The following is a 14,241-nucleotide window of genomic DNA, read 5'->3' as shown; positions in this document are numbered from 1 at the left end:
GAGGGGAGGGGGCAAGATGACAGAAAGGAGGACTTTACCAGTGAGGCACGAGGTTTTGCAGAGAGCTTTTACAGGAGGATTGGGGAAGAAGTTTGAGTGATACGACCTCTATTAAAATATTGCATTTGGTGAAAGAGGAGGAATTTGGAATGTTAAAATACTCTCATTGACGACACTACTTAAACATGTTTGTAAATGGTACAGCCCTACACCGGGAGATTCTACTTGCTGAGAGGGGTGAAACTTGAAATGGTACAGTCCCCTCCGCGGAGATGCCACTGTGAGAAAGAGGGACCAAGGTGGTGGTGGGTGGAGGAAAGGGATACGCAGCAGAAATGAACTTTAAACTAAAAGCGAGTATAAGGAATTCTCTAGAGGAAATTACTAATGTAGGAGGGAGTTGCAGGGGCGGACTGAAGAAGAAAGGAAAACAGAGACGGGGAGGAGACTGAGGCCCAGAGCGATGACGTTGAGAAGCCGAAGAAAGTAGGGGCTGCGATAACGGGGCAAAGGAGAGGCCTGTGTAGGCAGCGGTGGGAGCCTGAAGGGCAGAAAACGGGGCGCAGAGGGACAGAAGTGGGACGCTAAAGGACACAACGCGGGAGACTCAGAGAGAGAGGGAGATTGAGACAGAGAAAGGGGAGACTGAAAAACAAGAAAAAAATGGAGAGGAAGCCAGCGAGGAGGTTAGATTTCAGGAAAATATCACGTGAAAAAACCTACAAACCACTTACCATAACCATTAGGTCATACGCCAGGCTTTTATATATTTATAAAATATAAATGAGTACGTGTGTGTGTTATATGTGTGTTAACATGTTTCATGTGCTTAAATAGATCCGATTTTGAATCATGGTTTTCAAAGGAGACATTATTTTTGGCTTATGTAATTAAATCAGCAGCAATTTTACATTGAGCACTTATATTTCTCATGTCAAGTAAGAACAAATCTGGACTTAGGGAGGGATTTTATTCAGAAAGATGATTGCAGGGGCATTTGGGTGGCTCAGTTGGTTAAGCGTCTGCCTTGGGCTCGGGTCATGATCCCAGGGTCCTGCATGGGGCTCCCAGCTGAGTGGGGAGTCTGCCTCTCCCTCTTTCCCTCTGTGCGCTCTCTCTCTCAAATAAATAAATAAAATCTTTAAAAAAGATGAAAGATGGGAGAACACTTTAATCTCAGAAATCTGCAAGCGTTTCAAAATCAAACTGACCCCGCCCCCCACTCCAGCTTCCCCCCCCCCCGTTTTTTGTTTTTGTTTTTTTTAACATAGGATTAAGATGGGTTAGCGGGAACTTTGAAGAGGTAGGAGTGTGCATGTGGCAAAAACAGGGCACTTTAAAATGTTTCTGGGGTCCTCACATTCTGAGAAAAAGCTTTTAAGGAAGGATGTTCTGCATATACATCTTGCTTTAGTCTCTGTTTAAACTTGGGGAGGAGCCAAAGCTTACGTGCCTGAGGGAGGAGAGAGGCCTAACTTTTGGTCAAGACAAAGAAGAGGGTAAGAAGTGGGCAGTTGTGCTCATTCCCTTCAATTTAAACTCCTACAGTTACATCAATATTTATTGCATGCTTCAGGCTTAAGACGGTGTAGCCACTGTGTTTGGCACAAAGGGTACAGAGATGATTAATTCAGAATCCTCAAGGAATGATGCCAGTGGAAGTTGTAGATATGGGAAGGGGCCAAAACCATGGAGAGCCTTGTAGGAATTGTAAAAACTGCAGCTCTTGATCCAAAGAGTGATGAGAAGCTGTCCCTAACGTATCTCATTAAGCAAGAAACTGAAGGAGACTTCCTTCATAATGAAATAAATACAAATTAAAGCTGCAGTAAGGTACTATGTCTCATTTATTTCCTTGTTTTAAAAAAGTATTCTAATTTTGGAAATATATGGTATTGATAAGGCCATGGGAATCAGGAATTCTCATGTATTATTGGTAGGACAGAAAAATGATTCAGCCCCTGTATAGGTAGTTTAGCAATAGCTAGCAAAAATGCATGCATTAGTTATCTGTTGCTGTGTAATCAATTACCTGAAACAGCAGTTTGAAACTACAAATGTTTATTGTCAAATATTTCTGTGAGTCAATCTGGGAATGGCTTAGCTGGATGGTTCAGATTTAGTCTCATGGATTTGCAGTCAAGCTGTTGGTCAGGGCTGCAGTTATTTCAAGACTCAAATGGAGAAGGATATGCTTTCAGATTCAATCAAATAAATGGCTGATGATACATCTCAGAATATCATTTTCCAAGCTCCATTCCTTACTATGTGGACCTTTCTACAGGCTACTTGATTATCCTGACATGGTAGTGGTCTTCCCTCTCTTCAAGCCTGCCTCATAATGTAATAACTGGCTTCTACCAAGCGCAAGTGAGTCAAAGGAGAGAGCGCGCACGTGCAAGGGCACACAAGATAGAAGCCACAGTTTTTTTATAACCTAAATTAGAAGTGATATCTCATTACCTCTTCTGTCTTTTGTTTGCTAAAAATGATTCAGGAAGGCCTGCCCACTGACAATCAAGTGGGAATTGAGCCCCACCTCTTAAGGGGAGGACGGTCAAAAGTTATTGTCATAACTTTTACCCTTCGATTCAGAAACTCCACTTCCAAGAATATATTTCAAAGATGCATTGGCAAAAAAAAAAAAAGACCAAAAAAATGGTCAAAAGAAAGATTATTCATTACAATTTAGTATTATTTTTTTGATATCAAAAGACAAACATCTGGGTGCCTGGGTGGCTCAGATGGTTAAGCATCCGCCTTCTGCTCAGGTCATGATCCCAGGGTCCTGGGATCAAGCCCCGCATTGGGCTCCCTGCTCCACGGGGAGCCTGCTTCTCCCCCTCCCTCTGCCTCTCCCCCTGCTCATGCTCTCTCTCTCTCTGTATCTGTGTCTCGAATGAATAAAAAAATCTTAAAAAAAAAAAAGACAAACATCTGGATGCCTGGGTGGCTCAGTCGTTAAGCGTCTGCCTTCAGTTCAGGTCATGTTCCCAGGGTCCTGGGATCGAGCCCCACACTGGGCTCCCTGCTCGGCAGGAAGCCTGCTTTTCTCCCTCTCCCACTGCCCCTGCTTGTGTTCCTTCTTTCACTGTGTTTCTCTCTCTGTCAAATAAATAAATAAAATCTTAAAAAAAAAGAAGACAAACATCTACTAACAGAGGTCTGGTTGTATAAATTACGGTATACACATAAAACAGTACTGTTCATCAGTAAGAGAGACAGAAAAATCTCTGTAACTATATGGAGTGAGATTCAGGATATAATGTTATGGGGAAAAATGAAGATGGTTTATTACTACTTAGTTTTATAAAATATGAAAATGAATGAATATATATACAGTCAACTTCCATTATTCATTATAGTTATGTTCTATATAAGGTTGCTGCAAACAGAATTAGTGAATGCTGAAACATTGCTCCCAGAAGGAAAAAAAAAAAAAATATATATATATATACATACATACATATATATATATATATACTTATACAGATACATAAGACACACACAATACATATATATTACAGGGATTATAATCTTATATCACAACTTTGTGAATTTTACAACTTGTACAAACTTTATAACTTAAAACCAACTTATCCTAGTAGATTCTACTTTCTTTATTTTACAAAAGAGAAAATGAAGTTCAGAAGCATTAAGTGACTTACCTGAGGTCACTACACTGACAGGTATCAGAGTTAGATTCAAACTCTAGAGTGGCCCCAGAGCTGGAGTTTCTTACACTACACTGCCCCTGCTGTCTCCATCCTCTTGAAAGCTGTAACAAGAGGAAGAACATCCCCTCAGTTCGACCTCACATGGAAATGTGTGCATGAGGCAACTCAGGTGTTTCACTGTTCTGCGCATGTCTGCTATGACTGCAAAAGCACCACACTGATCGGGGGGTATGCCAATTTTAGCAATTAGGTGAATCTGCAGATATGGAATCTGTGAATAATGAAGATCAACTGTATGCATGTGTGTATATATGTGTGTGTGCGCGTGTGTATATATATATATATAACTGAAAAATAAAAAGCAAATAATGGAAGAATAAACCATCAAAATATTACCTATGAAGAGTGCTGTTATCTACTGAAATGTAGCAACCTATCCCAAAACTAAGTGACTTAAAACAACACGCATTTATTGTCTCTTTGTGTCAAGAATCTGGACATGAATTATCTGGGTCCTCTGCTTCAGGGTCTCCCACAAATCTATAATCAAGGCATTGGCCTAGGCTGGGGTCTCATCTGAAGGTTCAAATGAGGAAAGATCCACTTCCAAGCTCAATTACATGATTGTTGGCAGAATTCACTGTCTCAAGGATTGTTAAATGAAGGGCATTCACATCCTTGCTGGTGGGTGGATGGAAGCTACCCACAGTACCTTGCCATGCAAGACTCTCTAACTTGTTACTTATATATTTAATGAGGCAGGAGAAAGAATCTGTAAGCAAGATGGAAGTCACAGTCTTTTACAACCTAATCACAGAAGTAACACTCACTCTGTGTTGCCATACTCTATTGGTTCAATGCTACTTACTCATATGGAGGGTATTACAAAGGCCATGAATACCAGGAGGTGGGAATCATTGCCCACTGTAGACCCTTGCTACCACAGGGAAGAAGAAAACAAAATAGAGGGGACAGAGATAGTACATAATCTTCTTTGAATGTACATGTTCTGTTGATCGGACTTTAGAACCTCAAAATATTTATAACATTATAAAACAAAATTAAATTTTATAAAACAATCCCAAATTTCTACTTCTGGCCAAAGTGAAATAACAAGGATTGGATTACACTTTCACCAGAAACAATGGAAAACCCAGACAAATGTATTAAACAATGGTTTTCAAGACATTGGACATCAGGCATTTAAGGACAGTGATCCTTAAAGATGGGAAACAAATGAGGTAACTCCTTTTGATTGCTCAGTTTGCTGCCTTGAGAACATTTCCAGGACACAACACAGGGAAAGGGAGCACAAAGTCCAGCAGACTCCCAGAGTGAGGAGAAAGAACCAAGGAAGCTAGAATCACAGAGCAGAGGACGAAAGAGGAGAAAGCTGTACCAAAAAGAGAACTCCAGAGTCTTGCAGAGGATCTACTTCAAGTATTCATCAGAATATTGGTCAGTGTTTGTATATAAGGAAGCTACCAAAGTTTGGGAAAATAAACACATGAAATGAAGGAGGAAACAGTAACTGGATCTCACAAAAAGCCAAGATCAATACCTGTTTCTACCAGCCAGACTGGGAAACTCTGCTATTCATGGGGCATCGGGAAGAGTAGTCAAAAGGTTCTGCCTCAATACTGAAAGTAGTTAGCTCTACACTAAAATCTTGCTCTAGTGCCACCTAACAAATCAGACTTGGAAGGCTCAAACTGTTTCCAAGTAACAACTGAACTGAAGAGAAAAGGTTTACAAAAAATTGGAATACAAAAGTAGCACCCAACAAGGTAAAATTCACAATGTCTTGCGTCAAATCAATAATTATCAGACATGTAGGGACGCCTGGGTGGCTCAGCTGGTTAAAAATCTTCCTTCAGCTCAGGTCATGATCCCAGGGATTGAGTCCCACATGGGGATCCCTACTCAGTGGGGAGCCTGCTTTTCCCTCCGCCTGCTGCTCCCCCTGCTTGTGCTCTCTCCGTATCTCTCCCTGACAAATAAACAAAACCTTAAAAAAATAATTATTGGACATGTATAGAAACTGGAAAATGATACTCATAACAAGGAGAAAAATCAAAGAAAAAGAAAAGAGATCAGATTTGAAAAAGATATTGGAATTTGTGGACCTGGATGTTAACAAGTTATTATAGATCTTGTAGTTATTAAAAGGATAATACTAAAATATTATGAACAACTTTAGCCTCATAAATCTGACAAGGTAGATGAAATGGGCCATTTTCTCAAACACCAAAACTCAACCAAGATGAAATAGATAATTTACAGAGTCCAAATTAAAATCTACTCTTAATTAAAGATCTTGCAAAAAGAAAAGACAGTTTCATTGGAGAATTCATCTAAATCTAAAGAAATAACATCGATTTTATTAATCTCTTCCAGAAAACAGAAGAGGAGGGAATACATGCCAAATAATTTTATCAGGAAATTATTACCAAAACCATACCAAGAGAGAAAACTATAGACCAGTGTGCCTCATGAACTTAGACACAAAAATCCTTAACAAAATATTAGCAAACCAAATCCAACAATCTATTAAAAGAATTATACACTATGACAAAGTGGAATGTATTCCAGGTATGCAAAGCTGGCTCAAATTTGGAAATTAACCAATCGACGTAACCCATCTATCAACAATATACAAAGAAAAAGCATGTGATTATATCAACCAACACAGGAAAATCGTTTCACAAAAATCCAACATCATTCATGATAAACACAGCAAACTAGTAATAGAGGGGAATTTCTTCAACTTGATAAAGAGCATATACAAAAAAGAAGAAAAAACCCATAGCAAACATAATATTTAATGGTGAAAGATTATACATTTCCCTCCTTAGATCAGGAACAAGGCAATAGTATTTGCTCTCACTATTCTAATTCAACATAGTATTGGAAATTCTACCCATTAAAATAACACAAGAAATCAAAATTCGAACTGTAGAGATCAGAAAGGAAAGAAATAAAACTGACATGAATGATGTCAGTCCTTTACAGAAAATCCAACGGAATTTACCAAAATTAAGCCTAAAACTTAATAAGTAAGTTCAGCAGGGGCATCTGAGTGGCTTAGTCGGTTAAGTGTCTGCCTTCAGCTCAGGTCATGATCTCAAGGTCCTGGGATAGAGCCCCTTATCAGGCTCCCTGCTCGGCGGGGATTCTGCTTCTCCCTCTCTGTCTGCCCTCCCCACTCCTGCTCGTGCTATCTCTATGTCTCAAATAAATAAATAAAAATCTTTTTTAAAAATGAGTTCAGCAAAGTCACAGGATACAAGAACATCAGTGAATAAAAATCAATCACGTTTCTATAGGCTAACAATAAGCATATGGAAATAAAAACATAATATTTCAATTGGTACAAAGGGACCAAAATACTTGCGCTTACACTTAAAGGATCTTTAGGAAGAAAATTACAGAATGTTGTTGAAAGAAATAAAATAAATGGAGAAATATATCATATCCATTGAGTTTAAGATTCATAAACTGTAAAGAGGTTATTTCTCCTCCAAACTGATCTATAGGTTTAATGTAATTTCTATTAAAATCACAGCAAGTTGTTGTTGTTTATAAACTTAGACAAGGTTATTCTAAAATTTGAATGGAGAAGAACAGGCCATAGAATACTAAAACAATCTTAACAATAAAGAATAAAGTGGAAGGAATCATTCCCACAACTTCCGTTCATCATTGTACTGGAAGTTCTAATCAGTGCAATAAAGCAAAAAGAAATAAAAGATGCCCAATTTGGAAAGGAAAAGATAAAAGAATCTTTATTTATAGGTACATGGTCTTCTATATAGAAAATCTGATGTATTCTACCACCACCTATAACAAAACGGCTACTATTAGAACTAATCAGTAAGTTTAGAAAGGCTGTAGTATACTAGATCAATAAGCAGTTGTATTTCCATATACTATCAACAAATTATCAGACTAAAATTTAAAACATCTACAGAATTTCTTTTAAATGTGAAAGGCTTGTCTGACAAAAATTGTGAAACATCTATACATTGAAAACTACTAAACATTGCAAATAGAAATGAAAGAAGACTACGTCCTGTTCATGTGTCAGAAACCTCATTATTGTAAACCTCATATTGATTTATAGATTCAGTGCAATCAATTTAAATTGCAGCAAGCTTTTGAGAGGAAATTTACAAGATGATTCTTAAAATTCATATCTAAGAATAGCCAAAAACCTTTGCAAAAAAAAAAAACTGTTTTAGGTCTAATACTACCTGAACTCAAGATTTATTATACACACAGCCACAAGAATCAAGACAGTGTGGTGCTGGTGTAAAGATAGAAAAATGGATAAATGCAACAAAATGGATCCGAAATAGATCCAACTGATATAATGACAAATTTTCAACAAAGGCATTTCAGTGAGGGGAAAAATAGTGTTTTCAACAAATAATTGGATATCTATATTTTAAAATGAAGCCTTACTCCATTATTCATACCATATGCAAAAAAATTAACTCAAAATGGACCATAACCCTAAATATAAAATCTAAAATTATAAAACTCCTAGAAGAAAATGTAGGAGAAAACCTTTGGGATTTAGGATTAGTCAAAGATTTCTTAGGTAAGGACAATAAAAGCATGAACCACAAAAGAATAAATGATAAGTTGAAAGTCTGGTCTTCAAAAGACACCATTAAGAGAATGGAAAGACAAGCCACAGACCAGGGGAAAATATTTTCACATCATATATCTGATAAATAACCAGTAGCTAGAATGTATAGAGTTCTAACAACCAAATCATTAAATACTGAGCAAAAGATTTAAACAGACACTTTACTAAAGATATACTAATGGCAAAAAAGAACATAGAAAGATGCCGAACATCAGTAGTCATCAGGGAAATAGCTAATTAATACCACAATGAGATACCACTTACACACCTACTAAAATGGCCAAAATTTAAAAACTAGTATTACCAAATGTTGGCAAAGATGTAGAGAAATGAACTTTTACACAGAGCTGGTAGAAATGCAAAATAGCATATAACTTTGGAAAATAGGTAATTTCCTTTAAACATAAACATATATGATCCAGCCATTTCATTCCTAATATTTATCCAAGAGAATAAGTATTAGGCATGCGTGCATACAACACACAATATCCAAGACATGTGTGCATATTTATACAGGAACACTCATAGCAGCTTTATTTGTAACAAAAACTGGAAGTAACTCAAATATCCATCATAGGCAAATGGATAAACTATCCATACAATCGAATACTAATAAGCAAGAAAAATGAATGAGCTCTTGATACACAACAAATTGGATTAAATTCAAAACAGTATGCTGAAAGAAACTAGTAAAAACAAGAATCTACATGTTATTATTCCATTTATGTCAAATTGTAGGACATGCAAAAGAATATATATAGTGGCCGAAAGCAGATCAGTGGTTGTCTGGAGAGAGGGTGGAGAGCTGGTGAAAGACTAATTACCAAGGGGTAAGAAGCAGCTTTTAGGGATGGACATGTTCCTTGTCTTGAGTATGGTGATAGTTTCACTGATATATACATAAGCCAAAAGTTACCAGATTATATACTTTCAATATGTGCAGTTTATTGTGTCTATTATATCTCAATAAATTTGCCTTAAAAAAAAACTTCACCATGCTTAAATATGACAATATAAACACCTCTTCCCCTAATCCATTCCACTTTAGTCTGTTCTTCTCCAACTTTCACCTCAAGGCTTTTGAGAACACTCTTCTTACTAGTATATAGATTTACCACTACTCTCGCCAATTGCCATAGCAAATAAGATTTAGATTATCTTCCCAAAACAAAAATACCTTTCTCTTCTGGTCTTTCTTAATCTCAGCTTACCCACACTGTATGAACTTCCTAATCTATGAAATTTTGGAATATTATTCCACACAGATTGTCAGGAAAACTGTTCATTCACTCTATCATTTGTTTTCCACAGTGACTGTTATCAATTTACATTCCCACCAACAGTGCACGAGGGTTCCCTTTTCTCCACATCCTCATCAACACATAATTTATCTTTTATTTATTGTCTTTTTAACACTAGCCATTCTGACTGGTGTGAGGTGATCTCTCATTGTGGTTTTGATTTGCATTTCCCTGATGATTAGTGATGGTGAACATCTTTTCATGTGTCTGTTGGCCATCTGGATGTCTTATTTGGAAAAATGTCTATTCAGGTCTTCTGCCCATTTTAATCATATATTATTGTTATTATTTTTGGTGTTAAGTTGTAGAAGTTCTTTATATATTTTGAATAATAACCCCTTATCAGATAAATTGTTTGCAAGTATCTTCTTCCATGTAGTGTGTTTCCTTTTTGATTTGCTGATGGTTTCCTTTCCTGTGCAAATGCTTTATTTTGCTGTAGTCCTAATAGTTTATTTTTATTATTTCCTTTGCCTGAAGAGATAGATCTAGGAAAATGTTGCTAAGGCTGATGTCCAAGAGACTACTGCCTATGTTTTCTTTGAGAAGTTTTATGATTTAAGGTCTCATATTTAAGTCTTTAACCCACTTAGAGTGTATTTTTGTGTATAGTTTAAGAGAGGGGTCCTGTTTCATTCTTCTGCATATTGTGGCCCAGGTTTCCCAACACCATTAATTGAAGACTGTCTTTTCCCCACTGTATATTCTTGGATCCTTTATCAAAGGTTAATTGACCATATAAGCCTGAGTTTGTTTCTGTGTGCCCCTTTAACAGGTCATTGTGTTCTATTGCCCATTTTAGATTATTTTGAAACTGGAGTGTTATAAGTCAGTAGTTTAAGCGCCTCCTTTCTCGGTTGTTTTTAAGAAGACATATGGTATTCTATTAAACCAGCTCAGAGTCTTGGTTTTTGAGGGTAAAAAGATAGTTGTGGGGAGTTCGCTTTTTATTAAACTGTATAAATAGTTCATCTGAATATAGAGTATTTCCGGGTCTTATGTGGATGTAAAATATACAAATAATTGAATAATTTGAATGACTGCACAAGAGGCATGCTAAGGATTATATTTGTGAAGTTTGGATGCCGATGGTGAATAATTAAATGCACATTTCTAGGATTTCAGCATTTTCTATTTAGATTATGTATTCTTTGTATACCTAAAACTGAACAGCTACCATGCTATATTGATTCTACTGATAGTACTGAGCAGACCCAGTTTTTGCATGAAAATAGTTGCAAAAACTATTTTGGAAATAAAATGTATTTTGACACATACAAATAAAACTAAAACAAATGAAATAACTCCCAACAAATAAAATCAGGACCTGATGCTTCACTAATGAATTCTACCAAATATTTAAAGGAAAATAAACACCCTCTTCTTCAAAATCTTCTAAAAAAACTGAAGAGGAAGGTATACTTCCAAACTAATTCTCAGAGCATTTTTCTGTTATCAGAGCCAGACTAAGATACCACGGAGAGAAAAACTACTGACCAATATTCCTGATGAGTATGAATATAAAAATTTTCAATAAAATACTAGCAAACAGAATTCAACATACATTAAAAGGATTATACACCATGAACAAGTGGGATTTACTCCTGGAATGTAAGGATGGTTCAACATCTGAAGATCAATGTAATATGGCACATGAATACAATGAATGAAAACCACAGGATCATCTCAACTGGTTCAGAAAAAGCACTTGACAAAATTCAACACACTTTCATGATTAAATAAAACATTCCAAAAGTACAAATCAAAAGAAAATAAGGGCCATATATAAAAAGCCCACAGTTAACATACTCAATGGTAAAATAATGAAACTTTATCTCTAAGATCAGAAACAAGACAAGGATGCCTGCTTTTGCCACTTATATTCAACATAGCACTGAAAGTCATAGGCAAAGCCATTAGGCAAGAAAAAGACACAGAAGTCATCCAAAACAGAAAAGAAAAATTGGGCAAGAAAAAAACACAAAAGTCATCCAAAACAGAAAAGAAAAATTAGCTGTTCTCAGATGACATCTTATATATAGAAACTCTAAAGATTCCACAAAACAAAAGATCTGATAAATGAATTCAGTAAGGCTGCAGGATATAAAATCAACAGACTAAAATCTGCTTCATTCCTATACACTAACATGGAAGAATCAAATAATGAAATTAATAAGTCCAATTACAACAGCATCAAAAAAAATAAAATACACAGGAATAAGCTTAACAAAGAAGACAAGACTTGTACACTGAAAATAACAAACACAGCTGAAAGAAACAAAACACACAAATGGAAAGAAACCGCATATTCACAGATTGGAAAACTTAATATATTTAAGATGTAAATATCACCCAATGTGATCCACAGACACAACAAAATTTTTATCAAAATCCCACCCAATGGCATTTTTTTTTTGGTGCAGAAATAGAAAAATCCATCCTAGGGCGCCTGGGTGGCTCAGTCGTTAAGCGTCTGCCTTCGGCTCAGGTCATGATCTCAGGGTCCTGGGATCGAGTCCCACATCGGGCTCCTTGCTCTGCAGGAAGCCTGCTTCTCCCTCTCCCACTCCCCCTGCTTGTGTTCCTGCTCTCGCTGTCTCTCTCTCTGTCAAATAAATAAATAAAATCTTTAAAAAAAAAAAAAGAAAAATCCATCCTAAAATTCATATGTAATCTCAAGGGACTCTGAATAAACATACCAAGTATGTTTTCTGACCACAATGGTATGAAACCAGAAAATAAAGAAAACTGGAAACTCACAGCCCCACCCCGGAAATGCTGGCGCAATGGAGCAGCAGAGGGGAAAGAGCGCCAACTGGGGTCACGCCAGTCTCCACCAGGACAGCACCCCTGCAGGCTCCAGAGGTGTGTCAAATCAGATGCCTGCTCCTCAGGTTAGCACCACAAGACTGGCAAATGAAACTCTCTCACACGGAGCCCCCCCGCACCTTGACCGCGGCTTTCTCCTGAGTTCCCAGGATGGTTGCCTTTTAGATTTGTTGATGGTTTCCTTCACTGTGCAGAAGCTTTTTATTTTGTATGGAACCACAGAAGACCCTGAATAGCCAGAGCAACCTTGAAAAATACCCCAAATAGCCAAAGCAACCTTGAAAAAGCAAAGCTGGAGGCATCACAATTCTGAACTTCAAATTGTATTACAAAGTGGTAGTGATCAACACAGTATGATACTGGCACAAAAATAGACACATAGATCAATAGAACAGAATAAAAAAACCCAGAAATGAACCCACTACTGCATGGTCAATTAATCTTTGACAAAGCAGAAAAGAATATCCAATGGGAAAAAGATTGTCTCTTCAACAACTGGTGTTGGGAAAACTGGACAGCAACATGCAAAAGAGTGAAACTGGACCACTTTTTTACGCCGTACACAAAAATAAATTCAAAATGGATTGAAGACCTAAATGTGAGACCTGAACCATAAAAATCCTAGAGGAAAACATAGGGTAACCTCTTTGACATTAGCCACAGCAACTTCCTTCTAGATATGTCTCCTGAGGCAAGGGAAACAAAAACAAAAATAAACTATTAGGACTTTTCTCTTTATTTAGAAATAAATTGTAAAGAAGCACATACTGATCAAATAATTGATTTAGAAAAACATTTAGAGAGGGACACCTGGATGGTTCAGTCGGTTAAGTGTCTGCCTTTGGTTCAGGTCATGATCCCAGGGTCCTGGGATCAAGTTCCTCATTGGGCTCCCTGCTCAGTGGGGAGTCTGCTTCTACCTCTGCTGCTCCCCGTGCTTGTGCGCTCTTGCTCACTTACTCTCTCTCTGACAAATAAATAAAATCTTAAAAAAAATTATAGAAACTTAATGAGTCTACTTATAAAAAAAGACTGGAAACTCACAAATATGTGGAAATTTAACACATACCTGAACCAAGATATTTTACAAATATCTTGAAGCAAATGAAAATGGAAACACAATTTACTAAAACCTATTGGATGTAGCAAAAGCATTTCTAAGCAGGCAGTTTACAGTGATAAATACCTACATTAAGAAACAAAGATCTCAATCAACTTTACACCTCAAAGACATAGAAAAGGAAGAAAAGATTTAAGCCAAAAATTAGCAGAAGGAAGGAAATAATGAAGTCAGAGCAGAAACAAATGAAATAGAGACCAGAGAAACAATAGAAAAGATCAACGAAACTAAAAGCTGGTTTTTTGAAAAGCAAAATTAACACACCATTAGTCACACTAAGAAAAAAGGAGATAAGACTCAAGTACAATTAGAAATGAAAGGAGACATTATAACTGATAACACAGAAATACTACAGATCATGTCACTTAGAACAATTATGTCAACAAACTGCATAACCAAGAAGTAAATTCCTAGAAACATACAACACATGAGACTGAACCATTCATAGAAAATCTTAACAGACCAATAATGAGTAAGAGACTGAATCAGTAATCAAAAACATCTTAACAAAGAAAAGCCCAGGACCATGGGACGCCTGAGTGGCTCAGTCGGTTAAGCAGCTGCCTTTGGCCCGGGTCATGATCCCAGGGTCCTGGGATCGAATCCCACGTCGGGCTCCTTGCTTAGCAGGGAGCCTGCTTCTCCCTCTCTCTCCCTCTG

Source organism: Eumetopias jubatus, unplaced genomic scaffold (genome assembly GCF_037043125.1).
Source record: "Eumetopias jubatus isolate StellerSeaLion01/CBP00866 unplaced genomic scaffold, mEumJub1_p1.0 scaffold_5, whole genome shotgun sequence".
Lineage (NCBI taxonomy): Eukaryota > Metazoa > Chordata > Mammalia > Carnivora > Otariidae > Eumetopias > Eumetopias jubatus.
Note: the sequence above shows the minus strand (reverse complement) of the source record.